General features: G+C 35.8%; 1 non-coding gene across 1 annotated transcript; it reads right to left on the bottom strand.

Annotated features, from left to right (window-relative positions):
• Positions 1 to 9,842: 9,842 nt before the first annotated feature.
• On the bottom strand, positions 9,843 to 9,914 carry TRNAD-GUC. The gene has a single exon. It is a non-coding gene; the product is annotated as a tRNA-Asp (tRNA).
• Between the last annotated feature and the right edge of the window lie 8,199 nt (positions 9,915 to 18,113).

The following is an 18,113-nucleotide window of genomic DNA, read 5'->3' as shown; positions in this document are numbered from 1 at the left end:
CTTATCAAAAAAATACTGGAAATGACAAATTAATCGTCATAATTAATAATCTAGTTTAATGATGATAATCAAGTTTAGTGTTAATGATTAATTTTCACTTATATTAACTCAAAATCAAAACCAAAATCAGATTTGTAGAGTTAAAAAAAAAAAGTTTAGAGGAGAAGGTCAATCTCAATCAATTGAAGAAATCAACCAACAAAATGAAGAACCAGGACCTGAAAATGATCGGGTATACTTCTAAATTAGTCCCAACTAGCTTTTTGTTGCTCAAAGTTATCTAAAATACGTAAAAAATTCATTTTTTTTACATTTTCAGAGCTAATTACGGTTGGAATTTTGCTCATAGCCAACCGTAAATCGAAGTTACGGTTCGTAAAAGATGAACTACCAACCGTAACTGGTTAAATTTGAAGAAAACCCAATCGTAAAACCAGTTACGGTTGGTAACTAAATGCTCGATACCAACCGTAACTGAGTTACGGTTCATAAACTAAAATGGTTACCAACCGTAACTGAAGAAAATTCTCAGATATAAGAACATACGGTTGGTAATTGTTCAATTACCAACCGTAACAACATCAAAATATCCAGTTACGGTTCGTAATTGAGTTAAAGTCAACCGTAACTCACATAAACCCAGAAATTTCAATTTCAATTTTCATCTAAAACCCTAATTTTTGATAGAAGTTAAACTTAAATAGAACAAAATAAACCAAATAGTAACTGGGTTTTCAAAACATACCTCATACAAGTCATTACACTACACTTGATTAATTTTCGAATCGTCGATTAATCGAAGATGATGAAATTTTGAGTTTTAATGGAGGTTACGGTTGATGGGAGGAGGAGAAGAGAAGAAGAAATAAAACAAATTTTCAATTTAGCTTTGATTTAGGTTAAAAAATGGAGAGGGTAATCTAGTTAATTTACACTCTTCAAAAACCTGAAGGTTCTCCAAGGGAATGAATTGCATTGGTATCTTTTATATTTGAGGCAGAGGCATAGAAGTATTCGGTGTTTTGATCATATTCTTTAAAGAACTTATCTCTAGAGAGTTGATAATAATAGTCATTTCTAATTTCGTACCATTTTTCCAGTTGTGCTTGGAGATTCTTGAGGGTATCTATTTTGGATGATAAGTTTATGGATTTGTGTATGTTCTTTATTTTGTTATTGAGAGTTTTAATATTTTTATGAATATTACCGAAAACATCGGAACTATAATGAGCTAGGTTTGAGGAAAGAGATTTTAGGTTAGAAGCGAAATTTCTAGCAGGGGAATCTGAGGAGTGAAGATTCCAAAACGATGACACTACTGTTTATAAAGTAGTTTGAGTAAGCCAAGACATAATGCATCTAAAAGGTTTAATAAGTCTTTTTGTTTCCGGGTTGGAGTCAAAAATGATATGAGTATGGTCAGAACCTACTCTTGTTAGGTGACTTACCTTTGTGTTATGGAAAATCTGAATCCACTGGTAAGATATTAATGCTCTATCTATCCTTTTGCAATATTAGCATATCCACTTATGTTGTTTGACCAAGTAAATGGAGCTCCTTCATATCTCGCATCTTGGAGTCCCAGAGAGTCTATAACCTAAGTGACAAAATCCTTGCTGCTTGAGCTCTAATTGTTGCCACCTTGTTTTTCTCCCGGGTCCAGGATGATATTCAAGTCTCCAATTAGGACCCATGACTTTTGAACTTGTCTAGAAAGACATGAAATATGTAACAATTGTATTATTTTCTCATCTACTTCAACTTCACCGTAAACACAAGTAATTTTTTTTTTATTTTTGTTACCAATTAACATTTCAAAATGGAAGATATTTAAATGGGATGAAACTATTTTATTTATACATTATTGTGTCAGGATATTGCTAACCCCTTAGCTATACTCACAGAAGGAACTATAAAACACTCATGAAATTTGGAATTTTTCAACAGAAGGTCCATTTTTTCGAATGGGGCCTTTATCTCCGATAAAAAAAATCGTCTTGTAGTATTGGCAGAGGTGATTCAGATGACCCCCAGTGATAGGCGTCTTAATTTCTTGGACTTTCCATCAGAGCAGTTTCATGATGAAAGAAAAGGAACTAAGCCTAGGACAGGACATGATTAGCTTTAAAAGAAACCTAGAGAAAAATAAATCAATAGATGAGGATATGCCTTTACTGGTAATTCAATTATTTTCTTCATCGATGAGTTCTTGAGTAATAATTTGTAATCGATGGTTATTTTCTTTCCGAAAATACTTAGTATCTTTATTTGTTTGCAAAAATCTCTCGGAACATCAACTGTTCGGTCTATGGTTATTTTCTTTCCGAAAATACTTATTATCTTTATTTTTCTCTCAAAAAGTCAATCTTTGATTTTCAGTTAACCTGATATTCCGTCAATATCATTCTTTCTGTTGTGTTCATCCGACATTCACGGTCAAACCTAATTGTTTTTGTTGGTTTCACGACTAATTAAGTGGTTTAATATTTATTTCGTTCAATGTATTAGATGAATGTGACCTCATAAACAATATTTTATCTTCTCTAATTGGTTTTCATATGTATATGGAACCTTTATTGGACATGTAAGCAATATATTTTCTTCACTTTCGTTTTTGTAACGTCAACTTTTGATTTGGTTTACTGATGAGCCATTCTCACATATTAGGCTTTATTTCTTAAGTTGTTGCCTTACAAATTCAACGTTTTATCAAGTCACCTGCCCTTCCTCCCTGTATGTAGGGATGCGCCTTAATGTGGTGGATTTATTTTATGTCATCGATTTGAAATTTTCAATCTTTTGTAGCAGTTTTTGTTCCATTAGTGAAGCCATAACCCCCTTCAAAATAAGATAGCTAAAAAAAGAATAAAGAAGAAAATATTATGATTAAAAGAAGAAGAAGAAGAAGAAGAATTGCTAGCTTTTTGTAATTTGTGAAAGTTAACCATGAGCAGGTGCAAAGATCCGAAGTTAGAATATCATGTCATCTCATTAATCAAAGATCAATCTCCAAATAATTTCGTTATTTTCAAGTAGTTGTTCAAGTTGCACAATACAATCTTCTCCGCGTCCAACTTAAGGGGGGTGTTGGAATATATGGAACGTGCAATCAAAGTACGTGCATATAAGATATTAGAAGACCAATTCAGTTCCAGAGGATAACCTTCTTCTAGTCAAAGATAAAGTTTGTTATTTATCATAGGTTTACTATGTCCCTTGTAATCGGTAGACCGAACGAAGTGAGGAAGACCTTCTATAAGGTCACTCCATCTGCAATTGTCAGTAACGAAATTGACCAATTTTTTCACTCTTTTTTGATTTCATCACAATTCAATCAAATTGGAAGCCGATTGATCGTGATTTCACAAAATTGAGTTGATAATTAGAGATACAAAGTCTCCAATTACAGATATGATCCATCAGTTCGCTTAGAAAACATCTAACTGGTCCTCAATTGAATCGAATTGAAAACACAAAAAAATGAAATTGACTAGCAACGCTGAGCAACACTTATACCTATTGCGAATTTATGAACCCTAAAAATAGGGAGCAACATTATATTTGTTGAGAATGTTAACCTCAAAATATATAATTGCTTTCCATAAACTATTTCTCTTCGAATTTTGGTCGGCCAACACCGTGGACACGGTCATCTAGTCATATAAATAGCAATCAATAAGCTACATGTAATCCATCTCAGAGAAATCATCTGAAGATCAATAATATTTCACCTTATGGGGTTTGTCAGTGGACGTATGCGTTAGTGCCGAACCACTTTAATCTTTGTCTTCTCCATTTGATTGTGGTATGTAAATTAATTTCTATATTATTTATTTGTCTTTATCATTGATTTAATCTTAATATTGTTTCTGTAATCAGTGGTATTCATCTTAGATTTGATTTGCATATCAAAATCTAAATGATGTTGTAATTGCGCTGTATTCAAGGTACATTCTACTCTTCTTAGCTTGATAAAACTTTTCAGATACTTTACAGTATATAAACAGACACAACATTTCCTACTAGATAAATTTTTCCATAAACAAGTCAGGCCCCTATCAGCTTTCAGTAGGCCGAAGGGAAATATAAATATATGACCGTAGAATCTATTGATATTGCAGGATGAAAATAAGGGAGATTGGTAGGAAAAACTAAAAAATGAATACATAGGTTACAAGCCAAAACATATATTCACAAAATTAGCCGAGGGCGCTTATGCAATTCAAGTGGTTGGAAAAGTCGTAAACAATTGGCCTGGCGGTTCTCTTATAAAACAATTCAAATGGATAACAATACCTTTCCTTCTAAAGGCTATGAAAGAGCAACTTACATTTCTAATAACAAAATTATTGATGAAACCAACACTTTTAGAGAAAAAGACAAGATTTAACTCAACACTCCTAGGATTGAGACTACCGTCAAATTGTTGAAGATAAAGAGAGTTCTCTTGGTACTTACTTTTTATTTGGTGGTCCTGATAAGCGCAAAATTATCGTACTGAGTGATATACTGAAGAATAAAAACTAGCTAGACGACGTGTGATAGAATGTTTGATTAATTATATGACTTTTTGAAACATATAATGATAAGAAACAAATGAACTATTTGTTTTATTTTACTTTCATAAGCATACAACATATTTTTGTTGGATCAGATATAATGATAGTCAAGTGGATTGGTCTTACATCTGCAAAATTATCCCAAAAAGATCTAACAACAATGTAAACATAAAAAAAGATGGATTAAAAAATAAAGCGGATCTAACTCACAATGCGCATCTACCCAACTTATGCGACTCTCACCACTCACGATTTTTCACTTGTTGAAATATCGTACGTCCTATTGTTCTTATCTCATGGTTTTCAATTTACTCTAACATCACGTAGCTTATTGTAGCATAACCTTCAAAATCAAAATAAAAAATCAGCATGAAATACATTGAATCAGAACTGGCGAATGATTGATAGAACTTTACATGCACTGACATTAATGAATAAACTTTGTGGTGCTTTAGCTTAGACATCTAAATATCTACTATTTTTCGTTCTCACTTACCTGTTGATTTTATGTGTAGCTTCCTATTCTTATGCAAAATATAAGGGATTCAACTTTATAAGCACAAAGGGATGGTAATAGAAGGCTTATATCCTACAAAATTCATGTCCTCGAAAAAGCAAATGTAGAATCATCCGAAAACACAATTTATATGCTTGTTTTGGTATCATGAAAACCTTGAAGAACCAAATCACACAAAGTGATACGTAGTAACTTATTGAGCTTGAGACGACCATATGTATTTGCAAAGCTTCTGAACGGAATGGTTATCTGTATAAGCTGTTAGATATAAGTTATACTATCTCCATTATTGAAAAAATGGTACTTTCACTCTCTCATTTCTGCTTAAAAAATATGTCAAATTTAAAAAGTGAAAGTATCATTTTTCTTAAAAATGAACAAAGTATATACTAGGAGTACCGTGTTAATACCACCGGATCTACTGGATTGGTAACTCCCCCACTGTGGCATTCTCGCATTTTTGGGTGAATCAATTTGCATTTTTTCAGTTTTCTAAAGCGGGCATAGGACCAGGAACCTAGAAACCAACTCCCAATGGACGAGTCTAGGACAAAGGTCTCATACTCAAACCGGTACAACAAGTCGGTCCGTTATAACACGAGACTGCCATAAATCCGACTCTTCAACTACAAAAGGACCTTCTTCTTCTTCTTCTTCTTCGCTTTGCTCTCTCAACCTATTAAAAATAAATATAATAATCCAAGATTTTCTGTTCATCTCTTAAACCCTAACCCCTTTTCGGAACTGCCTGATTCAAACTAGTTCTTTCTAACCCCTCTGGGTTTTTTTTATAGTTAATTCTGTCAATACTACTAATGATGATAATTCTTCTGTAATAATGGTGGTAAGGAAGAAGATGATTTTGGAAAAAGAAGATCCAGTAGAAGAACCCATTTCTCGTAGAAATTGGTATCAAGAAGAATCAAGAGCCAGGGCAGATGTAGTACTGAATTGTGAAGTTCATTCATTGCTGAACAAGTGAAAGAAGAAAACCAACCAGAGGTTAGCAAAAGAAGAGGTATGTCAAGTTCATTCTTTACCCCTTCCATGTCTCAATATGACAATGTTGTAATCAACATGATGAATTCAGAAAGTAGTAGTAAGGATAGAAGTTAAGCAGGAGTAGGTCTTTCAAGTGATAGATGTAATTACTGGTGATGGTTTTGCTGGGAGACTAAATCAATTTCTCAATTTCAGATTAATCTTGCTGAAATAGTAATAGTAATAGTGAGGGAATGAGGAGAATTCTCATTTTGATTGGTTCGGATGAGATTAATTGGGGGAAATAGGGAGAATCCTCAGTTTTAGGTAGTAATAGTAAGGCAATGGTGGCGGAAATCGGAAGCAGTTGCATTGTTAATGGAAATATAAGGCAACAAGTGGAGAAATGTTCCAGGAGAGAATTCACAAATGCCTTTTGTTAATAGAAATCGGATGCCAGAAGTGAAGAAATGGAATTGCTGAAATTTGAAGCTTCATATCAACAGCGTCGGATCTGGCAAGATATGTACACTGGGTTGGGTCCAATTGTGGCCAAACAAGTTAATCTTTCGGCAAAGGCTAGGCAGAATGGTAATGCAATCACTAACCAGCAGCAGCAGCATCACCGACATCGACGTCAATGCCAACAACATCATCAGTGCCCATAGCAACATCACAAATACCCACAACAACAGCACCAACCCCGATAGAAACCTCCGCAGCATCATCATCCTCAATACCAACGCCAACACCAACAAGTTGGCATGCACAGAGAGAATGCCTCAATTCTAGGTATGTCTTATTATTTCATGTTCCTCTAAATGGATGTTTGAAGTATTTAAGTCAGCATCAAAATGAAATCTATGCTTACTGGATTTTTGTTTCAGATTTATTGGATTTATTAGATGTTCGCTTTTCGGGGTATCAAGTAGATGTAACTAGTTCATGTTTTTTCCGTAAGTCATTAGAATCAACTGTCTAGGCAGCAGATACAACCACATCAGGTACATGTACCTAATATGCTTACTGTTAGCCATTTTGAGCTGACTTGTAAAAGTAATATACATGTATTCCTTACGTGAAAGAATCATACTTTCTTTTGTGTGTTCTTTCAAGTTGGTTGACTAGACTTTAAGGTAAGAAGCGTGTAGGACTAATTGGTGGCTTCCATGGCATTAAAACAGTTGAAGTTTGGATGTCGTGACTGTTGCCATTGCTGGATTGTCTAGTATTAATCCAATCAGACCCTGCCTGATTAATACATCTGACTAGGCTATCTACCTGCATCTGAATAATGTCAAAAGCCATTACACATCTGGATTTCCAGATGTGCCACATAGTCAAACCTGCAAAAGTTATTAGGTTATTCTGATCCACCATAAAACTGTTAGGTTGACTGTACCAGCTGGTTAACCAATCATTAGTATCAATACTTTTTTTATAACAGCGACAAGATTAGAATCAAGAGCAAACCATATTCTTTTAGAGTCGTGAGAATCTAGGAATAAATGCCGAGTTGTTTCAGCATCAAAGTTGCAAAACGGCAAGTCCATCTCTAACTGGTAAACAATTGTGTATACACTTGCGCAGAAATGTAACATTAGCAGTGGTATGAGTCTCGGTCCCTTGATCACTAATAAATTTATAGGCTGTCTGGGCACTTGGATAACTTCACATTTCAGAACTTTGATTAGCCTATTTCCAAATCAGTAACTCTTTTCCTGTATCGCATCTTCATGTCTTTAATTCTGATCATAGGGTGTTGGTGGTGGACACGAATCCTTAATTTAAATGTTTGCTGCTATTCCTTCGTTAGGTAACGAAGGAAAATAAGCTCGCTGTCTTCAGGCATATTTAGATATGTTACGCTAGCTGGAATTATTTTGGGCTCAAAAGTCTCGTATTCAATGACTTCGGTGTGGTAACCAAAATACTAGGTTTTTTCACCTTGCTACCTTGGTTCGTCGGCACTGTAATAAAATTTCGTGTCTTAAAGATAATGCTGGCAATTGGGTAAGTGATGAGGAGGGTCTAGAGTTGCTTATTAATGATTATTTTAAATCTTTGTATGCTCCTATGGGATTGGTTCAGTTGGTTCCCAAAGATATTTCTGTGGAAGATAATCAGATGCTTACCGAATGATTTTCCGAGGATGAGATCCTCCAATGCATTGACCAGTTAGGTCCCTTAAAGGCCCCGGGGCCTGATGGAATCCAAGGAATCTTTTATAAGTGTTACTGGGATATTATTTGTCCATCTGTTATCTCCGTTGTTCAGGATTTTTTCTCTGAAGGTATTCTCAATCCTACCTTCAATAGCACTTTTATAACTTTACTTCCTAAGGTGGAGGATCCTTCTCATATTAAATATTTCCCCCCTATTAGCTTGTGTAATTTCTGCTATAAGATTATTTCCAAAAAGTTAATAGGCTTAAGCCGTTTCTTCGTAAATTTATTTTGCAAAACCAGAATGCTTTTGTTCAAGGCGGTCTATTTTTTATTTTATTCTTATATCAAATGAGATTTTCCACTCATTTCGTTATAAGTCTAGGTCCAAAGCTTGGATGGCTCTCAAAATAGATTTTGAGAAGGCCGATGATCTTTTAGAGTGGAAGTTTATTTTCAAAGTGTTTGAGGTTTTGGGATGCAACTCTACTTGGATTTCAGCGGTTGAAACTTTGTGTTTCTTTTCAAGTTCTGTGCCCCAGCTCAATCTTTTTATCCTTCCCGTGGCATCCGTTAAAGTGATCCATTGTCTCCTTATATATTTATTACCTGTTTAGAAGTTCTAAGTCGCTTGATTCATAAGGGGATTGAAAACAATCAGCTTACAGGATTTAAAATTTGCGGTGCAGCTCCTATGATCTCTCATAGTTTTTATGCTGATGATTGCGCAATGTTAATGGAATCTGCTCAATTCTTGATCAGTTTCCTAAGTGGTCTGGTCAGCTTGTTAGTGCTTCCAAGTCTGTGGCGGTTTTTTCGGCAAATCTACCCAAGCGTCTTGCAGGGGTTTGCACATGAGTTATAGTTCCCAACCTGGTAAATATTTGGGTGTTAACATCCAGTGGGGTAGGTTGAAATTTGAGAATTTTACTACCAATCGACTTAGTGGCTGGAAAATCAGGCCCTCAGTTTTACAGGAAGAGATGTCCTCATTAAATCTGTACTTGATCCCTCTTTGAACCACCTAATGAGTACTTTGAAAATCCCTAAGTTTATTCTTAACAAAGTGGAAAAGTTGTGAAGGAACTTTCTTTGGCAGAACAAGGATGGCACAAAAAGCTTTCATGCTATTAGTTGGCATAACATTTGTAAACCCATTTGGCTTGGAGGTCTTGGCATTAGGGAGCTGGAATCCCATAATTTAGCTTTTCTTTGCTAAGACTGCTTGGCTAATTGGTTGATGTCCAGAGTCTTTGGTTTCATTATAGCTTAAGGCTAAGTATTTTCATCATACGAGTCTGTGGGAAGCAGCTGCACCTCGTCGAGCATCGTGGAGCTGGCGAAGCCTTGTTAAAGGAAAGAATCTTATTCGAGAGAGGTTAAAATGGGCAGTGGATGTTTGGTGTTGTGACAGACCCATGTTGGAACTGATTAACTCTGTTGCTACCTATCTCCCTGATCTGAAGGTTGCTGAACTCATTGACCCTGTTTCAGTCTTAAATAACATTCGCGCTATCCCTTTTACTGCTGTTACCCGCTTCAGGATGTTGTTCAGCTTAGGTATTCCAAGACTGATCATAGAAAGTGACTCTTTGTAAGAAAATGGCAAAAAATAATTGACGCCGCTGCCGGGGATCGAACCCGGGTCACCCGCGTGACAGGCGGGAATACTTACCACTATACTACAACGACTTGTTGTTCTTTGTTTTGCCCTAACTCGATTAGTCGTAATTTGACCACAATTTTTAGTTTAAAGGCCTTTCAAGGACCAGAATATTGTTTAGACTTGATAATATGAAGTACATGCGTCAAGAATTGTGAAATAAAAAATTTAAACAAATTTGAAGGTAAATAAAGACAGAGTTCTCATGGCAAAGGTTTAGAACAACTAATCCATAGATATAAACAATTTAGAAGAAAAAAAAACTACTTTCTAAACCTGCAACGAAGACACTGAATTTATGAGAACTCCTAAATATTACATCTCTTCTCATGGCAATCATGCAAAGTTCAAGACCGCGAAGTGAGACATTTTATGCTATACATTTTGTATATCATGTCCTAATGAGCATTTTCAAAATACAGATACATAATTTGGATCTAATTGCTCCTCTCCCACGATTAAAAAATCGTAGATAATTTTTCACAAACGAAAAGGGATTATAAGAATAGCAATGTCATTCTCCATCTCATTAACTTCAGTTCAGCTAACTCCTTAAAACTAGAGTGCTTTTATTTTCCTCCTTTTAGTCGAACTTCTTGACACTTTTATTGTATCCATGGTCGTAGAGTGCTTTCAGATGCAACCTGTTTCTCTTTCTTCACTTTGCATCTAGCATAAGCATCAAAACTCGTGCTCTATTGAAGTTTCCGGGATTTTATCCCTTGTAACATCTTTACGAGCTACGTAATTCATCCCATGTGCCTTTGCTTTTTATTCTATAATAGGGTATCTTGAAGGTACTACTAGCACTTGTGCAGTCTATCCTATGTCTTTATTGCTTTCAATAGATTTTCCAGATCATGTGATTCTTCGAGGTCCCTCTTTTCAGGTTTGTGGCGGAACGCTTGAGTTTTTGTGCCGTTTCTTCTTCTAGTTAGAACCGGGTTGATTCCCATCTATAACATATACCAAAAAAATCATACAGATCTAGATGCCAAAATTGGCAAATTATATAACAAGCACTGAATCATACAGATCCAAACACAGAAAGGAAAACTCGAACTTCAAATCATAAAAAAGCATGCAAATATAACCCTCCTTCAATCCTCATGCAAATTGCTTAACACAACTTTACTAAAATACAAACCTATTTGATTTCCCTCTTTGATTCTACAATCCGGGTTTGAAAATATGTTGGCATTAGACAAAGTCTAAAAAACCTCACGAATCCGGAATACTCAGTTAGCTGAGAAGTCTGGATTGGTAACCATCTCTCAAAAACAATCTAAAAAAATTAGAACATAAGTGATTTATATATCTATCTTGAGGAATCACAAAGTCTGAGACAAATAGAAATTTGTGATTTCTATCTATCTCGTTCCTGATCAAAAATTACGAAAACCTCAAAGATCAATTAGAATAAGATCCGGATACAAGAACTATCAAACAAAAGATAATCTAGTCGGGCTTCACTAATCCCTAAATGAAGTCTTCAAAGTCATAGCCTGATTATGTTTCTCAGAGGAAACTTAGATTTTAAAGGACGACTTTAGCTTAGCAACTAGGACTCAAGAGTGGCAGGGATTAAGAAATCCAGTTGCATGAGTCTATATATTTATAGATTTTTCGAGGATCTATGTAGTTTTGAATTTCACGATTGCTAAGGTGGTACCGTTTCATAAAAGGAAAGTTTTTTATAAACAATCCTGATCGCTGGATCACTGAAATGCTACCATCCTCGCTAATGATGGTATCCACTTTTAGCGATAATGTTGAATTCAAGCTAATATAACTTGATATCAAAGCAAATACTTTCTCATTTTAGATGAAATTTTTATTAGAAATTCATATAAGTATGCGTGAAATCTGCCTTGAAATTGCACAAAAGGATATGCATTATGGTCCAGGGTTTTGGAGCCATGCACAATCATGGTTCATAGTGGCTAGGCAGCCTCTGAACTTTCAAGCACATATATAGTGGTGTTAAATAACATTCAAAACTAATCAATGATCCACAATCACAAAGTGATTTAGTAAATAAAATTGTCTTAGAAGTGTCTATGGAAATTGTAGCACAATCGAACATAAACATATAAAGTAGTTCGTGACTTCTGCTAATACTGAATGTGTACAGGTTTGCAAACCTCTGACATTTTTCCTAGCTAAGAAACAATGTAGTTGCACTTTTTCTGATGACTACACCCATGTAAATCTAAAGGCTATAAACTACTCAAACATTCAAGAATCAAGATGAACAAGATGTAAATAACATGAAAAGTAAAGATTGACACAAGCATATAACGTGGTTCGGCCATGAAGACCTACGTCCACGGGAAAGAAGATGTATTCTTTATTGATTATAAGGTTTTACCCTTGAAAGAACTACAAATGTCAGTTAGACTTTTTATTCTCTCTATCTCTAGATCTCTCTCAGGAATTCTCTGTAGAAAGACCATCTAAAATGTTACATAAGTTTTCCATCTCCTTCTACATGGACTGGTATTTATAGGCAAATTAGACTCGTGAAGGCCTGGTCTCGCCGAGCTGGTGGAGCTATCGTACATCGCCTTCGCCGCTTCGGACAGGTTCTATACTATCCCTCGTGATGGCTTTCTTAGTTTTCCCTCCGAGTCGTCTCGCTCTGCTCGTCATTGTGTAGCCCTTCTTTGGAGAACCTCGTGCTCTATCACCTCTGAGTCGTAGTATAGATCGCCTGAGCCTCCCATTGCGATGTAGATTCGTCCATGTTTGTTCTTATCCTTTATTAAATGCAGTCCTTCTTTTTATACTTGACCGTCTGAGCGGATTAGACCACTCCTCACACGCGTCGTTCATTTGGCGTTATGGCAGACGTCTCGATTCAAACAAACTCAGCTTTTTAGAGTAGGATTCGGTGTTCCTTCCCCATCATCTTATCATGTATTCATCCCTTAGGATGTTGACACGTGGCTACTGGGTAATTTACCCTCACATTTTTCTCCTTTTCTTTGCAACTTGCCAAGGGCATGGTGGGAAGAAAACTTCGTGACCGCCCCATCTTTTTTTCCACGTGAGTACTCTTAATGCGTACTTGTCTGTCAGACTCGAGGCGTCTAGACTTTTTGAGGGAGGGATGTCTTTCCTTTAATCATCCTTGATATTTCCGTCGTCTTGTTTATCGCGCCTTGACCACCTTGGGTTTGAAAATTCAAGTTGTCTTTTCGATAATTCTATCTCTATAAAAATCCTCTTGTGGTGGAGAAATGAGTTTCATTCTCTTTTTCCCTTCTGTAGAACTTTAGAGTCTTTTTTGCAAAAGCTTTCTATGCCCAGTGAGCGTTTCCTCCTCGCCCTCCATGGCAACAAGGCAGTCATTCATGTTTTCTCCAACATGACAGTACATTTTACTTCAGTTTTTCTTGCTTCGGTTTCTAGATCATTACTGATATGTTCTCGGAAGACCTGTCTTTTCCCGCATCGTCTTTAGCTCACTGAAGGCTTAAGGGGACTGATTTGTATATTAGTGCATTGAACTCCTTTCTGAAAGATTTCGTATTTTCCACAGTTCTTCTTTTTGCGGGCAAGCTTGGAAACACTTCATATAGAGTGTTTCTTCTGACGATTGGCCTCGGGAACACTTTGTGCCATGTGTTTTTTTACCCGTTTTGGCTTAGAAACATTTTTTGTTGTTGTGATTTAGCTAACAAGTATTTTTATGTTTTTATCTGGTGGATGTATATCGCCCGAGCTGCTGAGGATGCTGAGGTATAAAATATTGTCTTCTTAATATTTAAACGTATATATGTATGCCTTGCCCCTGTTTTATGCCTTAGCATTTGTAGGTGTTTATGGCGCAGCGAGGGAGATCTACTGGTGGTTCAAGGTTCTTTGAAGATTGTGGGGTTTCTCCTGCTCGTGATGGCCTTGCCATTCCGATATTGGAGTCGCAGATGCCCCAATTGGGTGGCGCTCCTGACAGAGGCTGCCCCGGCTGGGATGGACACTGCGTTGGCGAGGCATAATTGTAATGCTCCTTTGTTGTTGTTTTTGTGCTTCATAACCCCTTTGGGTTAAATGCCTTGTGTTTTGTCCAAGGGGAAAAACGTATATTGAAAAATCGGGGGTCTACCAACACCACCCAATATTTCGCTTAGCAATCTGTATGGACTAACTCCGAAATACTTTCTAAAGAATCAACTAGACAGTTACACTCAATCTAGGTAAAAGTATCTCTAGGAGTTAATATCTCTCTCTTGTTTTGATTTACTCGAGCTAATAGAAATTAGCGAGTCTTTAATCAAACACAAGGAATAACTTGGATGGTACCAAAGACCAATATCCAAGGATCAATCAACGACAATCAACAACCAAAGATTGGATAACTCTAATTGATGATCTAACACACAACATGTATTATTTCAATTATAAAGATAAAAAAATATAATGCGGAAATTGAAATAACACAGACACCAGAAATTTTGTTAACGAGGAAACCGCAAATGCAGAAAAACCCCGGGACCTAGTCCAGATTGAACACACACTGTATTAAGCCGCTACAGACACTAGCCTACTCCAAGCTAACTTCGGACTGGACTGTAGATGAACCCCAATCAGTCTCCCACTGATCCAAGGTACAGTTTTACTCCCTACGCCTCTGATCCCAGCAGGATATTGCGCACTTGATTTCCTTAGCTGATCTCACCCACAACTAAGAGTTGCTACGACCCAAAATCGTAGGCTTTGACTCCCACAGACAAGTCTATCAAAGGATCAATCTGTCTCTTACAGAAAAACCCTAAAGTTTTTGTTCCGTCTTTTGATAATAATCAATGTGAAAAGGAACCAATTGATAATCTGGTCTTATATTCCCGAAGACCATCCTAGAGTTATCAATCACCTCACAACAATCTTAATCGTATGGTAGCGAAATAAGATGTTTCGGAATCACAAATAATGAGACGAAGATGTTGTGATTACTTTTTATATCTTTCCTATCGGACATATCAATCTCAAGCCAATCAATCTGATTGTACTCGTACGATAGAAGATGCAAGATCAGATCACACAACTACGATAAAAGTAGTATCGGTCTGGCTTCACAATCCCACTGAAGTCTTTAAGTCGTTAACCTGGTTTTAGAAGAAGAAAACCAAAGGTTAAAGGAGAAACGACTCTAGCACGCAAACTAGTATCACAAGTGAGGTGTGGGGATTAATTTTGCATATTTTCTAGATGTCCCCTTATATAGTCTTGCAAATCAGGGTTTCGCCTTGGTTACAAAGCAAACAATATCCACCGTCAGATGAAAACCTGATTTAGATTCAAGCTAATATTTCTCAACCATTAGATCGAAAACATATCTTGTTATACACAAATGAAATGCACGCTTCTAGGTTTGTTAACCGTACCCAAACGTGTACATTGTTGGTTCAACAATAGTTAACCAAAAGGTTAGCCATATGAGCATTTCATACCAACCATATTATTCTTCACCATAACTAGTTCAAATGACTCAAATGAACTAGTTAGAGAGTTGTTCAATTGTAAGGAAATATTATGTACTACAGAAGACACGATTGAAACAAAGATGATTTGATTCACTCGAATCGGTTCATGAACTTTATAGCCACGGTTTGCAAATTGCATTCCTTAGTTTTTATAAGTTTAAATTCAGAAATCATCTTCAGATATATAACCTTCTTAAGTTCGCACACTAGGTTCGCAGACTTAAGCAACCGGACAGAGTTTACAAACTCCAGCAGAAAATCTTGCAAAAGACTTTCCGCCGGTTCGCGGACTGGTACTCACGCAACTAGTTTGTCAGCTCCAACAGAATTTCTCGGGATGAGAAGTTCGGCGGTTCGCGTACTGAGTTCGCGGACTTGGAAACAAGCCATTCTTCCGGTTTCTCTTGATCAACAAAGTTCGCAAACTTTGGTTCAAGGGATAGGACTTATGCACATATGTGTTTCCACAACAATACCTATGTCCATCATTGGTTATGTAATCTAAACTCTCATTCCAATCATTGAAACATTCTTAGAGGATGTTATACAGTTGTTACACCATTTCTCGTCAAAGAATTTTTCAAAGTGATTGAAACATATCATGACTTTCGTCACTAGGTAAAGATAAACATGGTCGAAGAGAAACGCTTACCAACACATATTTCGAGATATAGATAGGCGAGGTATACTGGGCTCGAAATACCAAATGTGTATAATCTAAGTCTATATATATAGCATACGAATTTTTGTCTCAAGAAGTAGGAGATAGAGTAGATAGACTTTTGAGTGACAGATAAGTTCAAGTCTTCACATACTTTTTTGTCGAGAAGTTCCACTGGTTCCTTGAGTAGTTCTTCTTCTTGTATGATGAATCGCCATGAACTCCTTGAGCTCAACTACACTTTTTATCCTAGTCCGAGACTTAGCTATAATAGACTAGAAATCAAGACTTATAGTTTTGATCACTAACATTTAAAAACATGCTTGATATAGCAATGCATGTGAGTTCGACCGAGCAATGTTCTAACAATCTCCCCCTTTGTCAATTTCAATGACAAAACTATCAATACATATGGAATACAAAAAAGATAAAGAAACTTTAGTAGATCCTATTCCACATGTGTAATCTTCAACATTCCTCGAAATCTTCGTCACTTCCAAGTACTCCAATGATCCCAAAGGTTGTAAGTTTAGCATCACCATTGTTGAAGATCCGTAGCTATAACAGTGAGAAAGCATCGATCTCGATCATTGTTGTAGAGTGTCATAGTATTATTACACATTTTCAAAGTCCAATTGTATCACAACTTCAACAATAATACTATGGTGATATGTATCATTCCCCCTTAGTCAATACTCCATCTCACATGGAAACCACTCCCCCTTACACAATGATCTGAAAACCATATGTATTTGTAGTATGAACTACATATTAATTCTCCCCCTTGTTGTCAATAAAATTGTCAAAGGTACAAGAATGGGATCAAAATGAAATTTCCGTAAGAGATATTTCATGACTAAAAGAAAAAATACATACCATCTAATTTAGATGCAATCATATAGCCGAAGCTAATAGCATTTTTCAAGGAGTTTAAAGATACAAGATAACCCCTCTAAAATTCCACAGCCGCACACCCCTCAAGATATGACCATTAAGAACAAGTTCAAAAGAACTCTCCCCTATTTTATGTCATTCCCAAGAGAACAACAATAGCGACCTTAATTTTGAAAGAAACGAAGGATTTTTTATTGGACACCAAAACCGTAAGAATGATTTTTATATCCAAAAACTCAATCAAATTAATCATAAGTAAACCCATGATTAATTTAATCGGAATACGCAATCAAATTAAACAGAAAAAGTGATCAACTTAATTGATTATGATCGACATAAGAGAACTTACGGAGCATACGACTAACATAACCATTAGAAAATGAATAAGATAGTCGTTCATATACTCAACATAAGAGGAATCTTACGGAGTATGAAAATACTCAACTATATTAATTACAAGAGAACCCATAATTAATCTAATTGGAATGCACAACCAAACTAATTACAAAAGTAATCAATTTAATTGTCATTTGTTTTGCTCGACATAAAAAGACTTATGGAGCAATAACTAAATAACCAAACAAGATGATTAATTCAGTTCAAAAATGCTCAACATAAAGTACCTTACGGAACGAACAACGAAGCTAATCAAAAATTAATCAACTTGGTTGTATCGTGCTCAACATAAGACACATTACGGAGCCTCACAGTATTACATAAAATATGGATCAGTGAAGATCAATAATGTGGAATACACAAGAATTAATTCTATCTTCCATCAGTATTTGCATAACGATATTTAATAGACATAATCCTTGAACACAAAAGATTTTAACCTATCTTCCATCAAAGAATTGACAATATAGGCTTAACTTTTGTATATGTCAAAAGTCTATTCATCCTTAAATCAGTACATGAATACCTATCATGAACGACTTTACTTTTGACAAAATATGGGACAACATAGTTCAAGGACGTAAACACCAATATCCCATAACAAATTGCAATATAACAAATCATAAAGATTAAATACTGCAAACCATCATCCTCCAAATATTTTTAGAATTTAATACCAATAAAACTAAAAAAATAAACACAAGAAGATGAAAAATAATAGCTATGTGTAGTCACAATCATTGCTATTCCAAGCACTAGTTATTCTTACAACTAAATCAAAAATAAGACAT

The sequence above is a fragment of the Papaver somniferum genome, chromosome 2, assembly GCF_003573695.1.
Source record: "Papaver somniferum cultivar HN1 chromosome 2, ASM357369v1, whole genome shotgun sequence".
In the NCBI taxonomy this organism is placed as follows: Eukaryota; Viridiplantae; Streptophyta; class Magnoliopsida; order Ranunculales; family Papaveraceae; genus Papaver; species Papaver somniferum.
The sequence above is the reverse complement of the archived record's forward strand: the minus strand, read 5'-3'. Positions and strand labels throughout refer to the sequence as shown.